Source organism: Jaculus jaculus, chromosome 1 (genome assembly GCF_020740685.1).
Source record: "Jaculus jaculus isolate mJacJac1 chromosome 1, mJacJac1.mat.Y.cur, whole genome shotgun sequence".
NCBI lineage: Eukaryota > Metazoa > Chordata > Mammalia > Rodentia > Dipodidae > Jaculus > Jaculus jaculus.
In genome coordinates this window covers 127916109-127924628 of record NC_059102.1, presented here as the reverse complement: position 1 = coordinate 127924628, position 8520 = coordinate 127916109, and the positions used below count along the sequence as shown (strand labels likewise).

General features: G+C 41.7%; 1 protein-coding gene across 6 annotated transcripts in view; it reads right to left on the bottom strand.

Annotated features, from left to right (window-relative positions):
* Nucleotides 1-8520, bottom strand: part of Mapkap1 (MAPK associated protein 1) — a 282174-nt gene that overhangs the window by 110608 nt on the left and 163046 nt on the right. The gene's annotated exons all lie outside the window — the stretch shown is intronic.

Below are 8520 nucleotides of genomic sequence, written 5' to 3'. Positions count from 1 at the left end.
AGCAAAAACAACTGTAAGACCAAAAACTAACACTAGCTGTGAACTTCTAGTCAAGCTAGGTTAGAGAAGATTCCTCCAGATAGGAAAAAACAGCTAAAGAACCAGAAACAAGTATGTTAAAAATACCAGCCCATCTCCTGGGTGAGAAAGAACTTCACCAAGACTGTTAATTGCATTAGCAAGTACCACAAATACTACCCACTATGTTTGGGCACTGGAACAAAACAGGACAATTCCAAGTAGCTCATGTAACAAACAAGACCCAGGTTTCCAACTATGGAACATGGGAACTGCTACAAGGGATTTGGTCACATTCCCATTTCTCCATAAGAATCTCAAAGGGAAACATGGCCAAGAAACATGGCAGAACTTCATACTGACAAGAAATCTGGAAGAAAAGCAAAGCCCTGAAAAAGCTTCCCCATAGTAAGACAGGCTGGGACAGGGCCTGAAGCCCAGGTTAGACCCATCCAGGTGGCTGGTTCTCCACAAGGGCAAGGGGCTGATCTCAAAACCAACCAATTTGCTTCCCAAATACTGAGATGTCTCCACATCCCTTCTCTCCATACAGCTTGCTATTTAATCCTTGACATTCCATTTGTTAAAAAGCAAACGCTGATGCAGGTCTGGCCAGCACAATCATCCATTTTAACTTGGTAAAGTTTTTGCTATAAAACAGCAGGCCTGAGAACTGTCAAGCTAATTTTACTGAACTTCCTGAATCATGCCTGAGCCCTGACTATTCTTTACCTCAAAAGCTGGACCCCATCCCAGAACAATCTTTAAAAGTTTATTTTACTGATCAAAGCAAAATAAAAAATAGCTCTTTTTAAAAAACTGTATTTAGGGAGAGATGCTGTAAGTGATACTCTGGCAAGAGTACTAATATGTAAAATGCCTTGTGCATTTAAAAACTTGGGGGTATTTGCTCTGGCGCTATGCCAGTGTGTGTTTGGAACAAATGCCAATCAACCACACTCAGATTTGCCTTCCCCAGCTTTCTCCTCAGAAGTCAGTATGTGCTCCATCTGTGACAATATGTTGAGCGATGGATGAGTAGAGCAGAAAGAGAACACAAGTTCTTGGGTATTCACAAACTAGTATTGGCCTAGATTTCATAAGTTCCTCTCTACCTTGGTTTTTCCTGAACTACTGCAGATCTGAGTCTGCTTATAAAAAGCTTACATTTTCTTCTAATCTGAGATTGCTGATAGCATTATTCCAAGCCACTATGCTCATCCTTTCCAGTAAAAGGCAGACTAAAAGCTCAAGAGGAAGCCTTGCATGCCGACTACGTCCATAAATTAAAAGTGTCCTTTTAAGAGATGTTTGAGAAGGGGAAAATCCCCAGTCTGTATTTTCCGTCATTTTACCAAAATATACCTGGGTGACAAGGTTAAAGCAGGCAGAGGAAATCCCTGGCACTTATCATCTACAGGCATTACTGATAAATTGTGTGGTAGAGGAATAAAGGATTACCTTCTGTATTTTTTCATTACACTTTTCTTTTGTTACAGAATACATAAATCCATTGTGGCACAATGTAATATGTATCACCATGCTACACCTGCGGACGCTTCCGAGCGGCTGCCATGTCTGTGCAGTCAGGAATGATAAGTGAACCACCCGTGAATGTTAACGATAGTGATCATTCTGAGGTAACTCGGCTCTCCATCTTCCTTTACAGCCTCCGTGCTGAAGCCAGGGTAGCAAGGTTCATGAGAGGAAAATGAAAACAACAGCAAAGGAAAGGGGTACACACTGCACTTGGAATGTGCCTTCATGAGTGTGTACTATCTTACTCTGGGGCTCCATTTCTGTAAAAACGTTCACAATAAAAGGAGAAAGTGGCTCTGCCCTGAGTACCACACATTCATCCAGACCCAATGAAAGTTTCCTTGGGTCAGGCCCACAAGACTCCTTTCTCTCCTGACAAATGCAAACTTTAGGCCTTTGTTTGGGTCTGCAGCACTGTAGGGAAAACAAACACTTTGGTTTCCAAGTGATACATTCATGTTTCTAAAGCTTAAGCATAAAGAATATAGGTGGTTCTCAACATTCATCTAGGTATAACTGTTAAGTTATGCTCCCACTTAATAAATGGAAATGGAGACTTGCTACTACAATTTTCAGCTTGACTTCCAAACATCCTGGGTTTTATGCCTCATTTCTTTATAATCTGGGTTTTTTTTTTTAATGGGTTTTCTAGAAAGTCTATTGCAAAATATCTTTAAAACATGCCCTTATTCCACAGAGTGCACTGGGTCTGCAACTGAAAAGACAATGGACTTGTGGGAAATGTCTGTTACTCAGTCCTGCCTCCCTCCTTTGGGCTGTGAAAGACATGGGCTGTTTTGTTTTGAGTCAGGATGGACAGGCAGGTCACACAGATGCAGTGTCTGCAGGGGCAGCTGGCTTCTCCCAGGGCAGGGCATTCCAGGGGCACCAGGCAGACAGCTGCCCTCCTGCAGCTCCACAGGCTGCCTGTGCTGGTCCAGAATGAAACTCCACGTCAAGGAGCTGACTAAGTGCTGCCAGGAGTGCTCCAGTCAATTCAAAGCTAGGTCCTGTCAAGTCTGCAAAGCACTGAAAAACGCACAGGCATTTTAAAAAGAGATTACTCACTTGAGAGATTCAGCTCTGTGCTGATGCAAAGCCACTCAGTTACCACAGAGGCTATTGTTATTTTTTTATTTGTTTTTTCTTTTGGAGACAGGGTCTTGCTATGTATCCCAGATGACATGGAATTTGCAACCTTTCTACTTTAGCCTTTCAAGTACTGGGATTATAGGCTTGTGTGACCATACCTGGTTTACCATAGTTTTTTTTTTTTTTTTTTTGAGATAGGGTTTCACTCTAGCCTAGGCTGACTTGGAATTCACTGTGTAGTCTCAGGGTGGCCTCAAACTCCCGGCGATCCTCCTACCTCTGCCTCCCATAGTTTTTATTTTTAATTTTTTGTGTGTATGTATATGTATGATGTGGGTGCATGTGCATGCATGGAGTGTGGAGGACAACTTTAGAGTGTTTCTTCTCTCCTTCCATCGACTTTTTCAGAAAAGACCTCTTGTTTTGCACTGCTGCTCCTGCTGCTTGCATGCTTCCAGATTTTCCTGGTTCTGCCTTCCATAGCTATAAGCACATTTTGTGCACCACTTTGCATCTAGCTTTACATGGGCACTACATAGGGCTGATCTCAGGTCAGCAAGCATGCAAGCAGATGCCTTTAACCACAGAGGCCCAACACAGAATTTTGATACCAGCAGTAACCTGTACAGTGAGCATTTTGCCAAGTAGTCAACAAAAGGTAATGGGAGACACATAGGAAGCAGAGACACAGATCCTCATCTGAAAGCTCAGATTCTCTTTCAGGGACAGACAAGGGATAGTACAGTAACCAGAACTCAATGGGAAGACAGCCTACTGGAGAAGGGAAGCAAGTACATGGGCTGGGGTCACACACCCAGTGACTGAAGTCCTGGTCCCATGGCTGATGCTGCCTACACGTGGGAGAGCCTCAGCTTCAGTTGTCATCAAGGTAAAATATACAATGGATGCCATATACCTGACACTGGGGTTGGTTGGAAAATAACAGAAGGTATTTGCTAGTGCTCCTTTTGGCCCAGGTCATCACCCCAAAATAAGAAGCCTCATGCAGCCCCTCTGTCCTCACTTTTGTAGAGATTGCTTAAGCAGGGGGGTAGATCAGAAAACTTACCATATATAACTTATAACACAGGAGCATTAAATTGTATGATTTGCTGGGCTCAGTGGAAGCATTTGGGGATTGTTAGCAAGGTGCTTTTGACCCAAGCATCAAAACTTTCTGAGAGGGCTAAGGGGATTGTTCAAAGGTTAAAGGCACTTATTTGCCTGCAAAGCCTACTGGTTCAGGTTTGATTCCTCAGTATCCACATAAAAACAGGCACAAAAATAGCACATATGTCTGAAGTGTATGTGCGGTGGCAAGAGGCCCCAGTGCACCCATACATACACACATGCACACGCACACACACACACACATGCATGCAAATTGAAAAAAATATCCCAGAAAAAAAGCATACTATGGATGGTTTACAGAGAGAGTAATCCTCAGAAGTAGGTGTGCTCTAGCTTACCATTACTTAATGCTCTGGGTGAAAGTCCAAAATCATGGTCATGTGACAGGAAAACTCAATGAGATTAAGAGCTTTTTGATTTGTACAATACATATTGTGCACTGTTTAACAATCACCAAAATAATAGCATTATCTGCTTTTTATTGAATACTTACTATGTACTTGATGTTTCAATTAGTTTAAAAATCTACATGAACTCATTCAATATTAAAATGGAATTTCACAGAAAATGACACTGGAGACATTAGAAAATTTACCACATCCTATTTTGGATAGGAATCAACACTATGGTCCTTAACCCATGCAGTGCAGTCCAATGCGAGAAAAAGACAACAAAGCCAAGAGATAACGACAGTTTTCCATGATGACATCACTCAGATGGAGGCAAGGTCAGAGTGCTGGGGAGGCAACAAGGCACTTCCAGCCATTCCTGGGCCTTTGAAAGGTCAGGCCAACAGCACAATGAGCTCTACAACTCAGCAAGCTCTAGAACCCACCATGTTCTAGAACATGGCACTGGTCTGTGGTCCAGCTCTAAAACACAGTGATGGTCTGGCACTGAGCTCTGCCTTTGCTGGGTGAACCCCAGAACCACTTTGACTTGATTTCCCCATGGACAAAATGGGGTAATAACTCTTAGACTGTAATCCTATATTTGTAAGGGCTTACTATGACATGTGTCAAATAATCATTAGTTAACAAGCAACATCTTATATATTTTACTAACTATAGCTTTTTTTTTTTTTTAATCAAAAAGTGTGTAATGAGAGCTGGAGAGATGGCTTAGTGGTTAAGCATTTGCCTGTGAAGCCTAAAGACCCCGGTTCGAGGCTCAATTCCCCAGGACCCACGTGAGCCAGATGAACAAGGGGGCACATGTGTCTGGAGTTCATTTGCAGTATGTGGAGGCTCTGGCGTGCCATTCTCTCTCTCTCTCTCTCTGTCTGTGTCTATTGCTCTCAAATAAATAAATAAATAAACAAAAAATTAGCAAAGGCTTTTTAAAAAGTGTGTAATGGGTAGGCATGGTGGCATACACCCAAAATCCTAGTACTTGGGAGGCTGAGGTAGGAGGAGCTGCCAGTTTGAGGCCAGCCTGGGCTACATTAGTGAGACTCAGTTTCCAAAAAAGCAAGCAAGCAAAAGAATGATCATGACAATAGTAACAGTTAACATTTATTGAGCCCTCACCTTGTTTATATCATTTTCCCTCTCCCAAAGGTAGGCACTATTACCTACTATTATTCCTATGTTATGACAGAGGAACTTGAGGTCTGGTCATGCTAAGACACCTGTCCGGAGTTACACACTAAGTTAGTAAATTATACAGCTAGTAACAAATCACAAAAGAGCCATGATTTGACCCCAGGTCTATCAGACTATAAAGCTTGGGTTTTTAACTCCTCTCTAGCTCAGAACGGAGGTTGAGAGACTCAGGGAAGAAGAGACTTCCAGAGAGGTGAGCACATTACCCAAATGGAAACCACTGGCCAACCTGTGGAAAAGTTCAACACTCGCTGCAACAAATTCAGCTTGATTATGTATGTCATGGCTTTCAGACTAACAGGACCTACAAGATCCTTTGTGAAGAGACCTTGGAGAATGACATGGTTTTACAAGCCACAGTCTCAGTTCTCTGGTCCTGACCAGTTCACAAGAGCAATGATGACACACTATTCTGGTTCCAAACCTGTTCTGGTCTCACTTCCACATGTGCTCATTCCCTACTACCATGTCCAGGTAGAAAATGAAAACATATGAGCCAGTGAAAGTCTTGTAATCATTGTAGCATGCCTGCTTTAAAGTCAGTCTTATAGGTATTACTTTATCCATAAAGAGAGTTCATACTAATGTGAATGCCACAGTTTGTTTCCCCTGCACTGACCAATTTAAAATCAAAGCACATTGTACGAGTATGCAATGTTTGACACTGGACAAAGTACTCTTTTTAAAAACAGACATTTTCTAAAAAAACATAACTCACTAGACTAATGGGCAGTGAGAAGCCAAAATGACTGCCCTCCGCCTTCTCCTTGTATATCTTTGCCAGAGTCCTTGGGACTTGCCAAATCCGGTCATGCCTGCTTAGCTTGCTCGACTGATTGTGCCAGAAAAGAAAATAAGACACAGATGTATTTGAGCTCTTTGAGATGCCAGTAAGAGAGACAGCTAATGGCTTCATTTCGACCCTCCCCTTCCAGCTGGGCACAGGTGGGGGATAATGAGGTCCCTCTCCCTAATCAAACTCAATTATTTACTACTCTATATAACTGCAAAGACATTCACATTCAGTTCAGAATATAAAACACACCGTGGGCTACTTCCAACCACTGCCACTGGGTATTTATAACAAACTCAAGTGGCTAACAGTTTGCCTTGGCAGGAGTTTAAGTGTGTAAAGTTTTGCAAACTGTTTCTGTTCAAATATGTCCTGCTGAAATGGGGTCCCAGGCGGGGTTCCATAACTGTCAGGTCAGTGAACTGCATAACATGTGAGAATGTATTCACCATGCGGTACAGACAGGATCTGGAAATCAAACGCTTCATTCTATTGCAGGCTTCTGAGCAGCATCATCGTTTTTTCAACGGTGAGACTGGCATTATATTAATAAACATTACAAGTCACTAGGCTTGACATGTACACAGCAGTGGCTGACAGACTCCAGCACAAGCTGAGGGGAGAACAGAGGAAATCAAAATGAGACATAGCAACTAAACATGGCCAAAGGGGGTGTATCACCAAACAAATCACATTAATGTCAGAAATGTGAGTCCTAAACTTTTAGGAGAGACAGTAACTAAAGCAACAATCTAGAATAATTTTTTAGATATTGAACTGATGGCTATCTAAAATGTGTGCTTTTATTGTTCAAACAATGCATATCCTAGCCCACTTTCAACAGACATTCTAGTGATCAGAACATACATATATGGTTTGTCTGACCTTTAAATTCCTAGAAGTATGTAATTAATGCCTTCCATCTTTATTACTTGCTCCAATATTTCTGTCACTTTAAACAGACACAAAGAAAAATCTTTTCTTTTCTCTAGACAGAAACCATTGCCAAAAAGGAAATAAAGTCAGATTTACAAATACAAAATTAAACAGGCTGCATATGTTATGTTTCCATACACAGGGACAATCTGGACAAGACAATGTTTGCTAATACAACAGACCAGAAAGAGACAACACACAGTTGGTCCTCTATGACTTGAGCAAACAATACCGGGTAATTTATATCCAGACTGTCAACATGCTTGCAAAGACTGCTCTATTTTAGATCTGCCCCTTATCCAACTGCATGACCTGGAGTAACTACCTCTCTCTGAGGTAGCTGTTTTATTTTTAAAAACATATTAAGGAAAATATACATAAGAATGCAATTTCAGTGTTCTTATTGATATCTATCTGATCTAGAGGACTCTGGACATTTTACTGGCTTCAGTTTTCTTTTCTTAAAGCCAGTTCTTTTTCACCCACAGAAACCTGGTGTAAAATAATGTGACATTCATAGCATCAACACAGTTGCTTTTGTCATTGCCATTTGTGAACTCAATTCCATTTCACAAATTCTGGCTGCATTAACACTGCTGGGAGATGGGAGGAACAGACAGATAAGGCAGGTCTTTCTCTTGCTCAACCACATCTCCAGAGGTCAGTGGTCTTCTTTTGTTCTACCATCTCTATAGGTTAGTGGCCTTGGCCTAGTTACTGCTAGCAAGGGGTGCTTCTCTAGAGGCTGAGCATCTCTACAGTCAGCTTCGGGGTCCAAACAAAATCCTCCCATTCTTATTGCCTTCTTCCTCACACACTCCTAATGCTTATATATTTGTTTGCTCTGTCCAAAATCAATCAAGTACAATGGACATCTTAGCAATCTACTTCTGGATATAATAAGCAGGCAATTTCCAGTAGCGGACTTCTAATTGGCAAGTTGTTAGAATGATCTAGTTGCCATCCTCAAACAATAGCCACATGTCCAAGGGCTCTCCTAAGGCCTAAGGAACTTGGAAGGAAGGCTGGATCTAGAATGACTTAAAAAAGAACTCAAAAGACATCCAAAGTGGGCTGGAGAGATTGCTCAGTGGTTAAGACATTTGCTTGCAAAGCCTAATGACCTGGGTTTGATTCCCCCGTACCCATATAAATCCAGATGCACAAAGTGGCGCATGTGTCTGGAATTTGTTTGCAGTGGCTTGAGGTTCTACTGCACCTATTCTCTCTCCTCTTTCTTTCTCTCTGCTTACAAAAAAATAAAAAGACATCCAACTTGATCTTCTTTTCCATGTGACTTTTCCAGTTAGGTCTTCATTTAATTAAAAAAAAATGTTTATTTGCAAGCAGGGAGGAAGAGAGGGAGAGAGGAAGAAAGAAAGGAAAAGAAGGGAGGGAGGGAGAGTG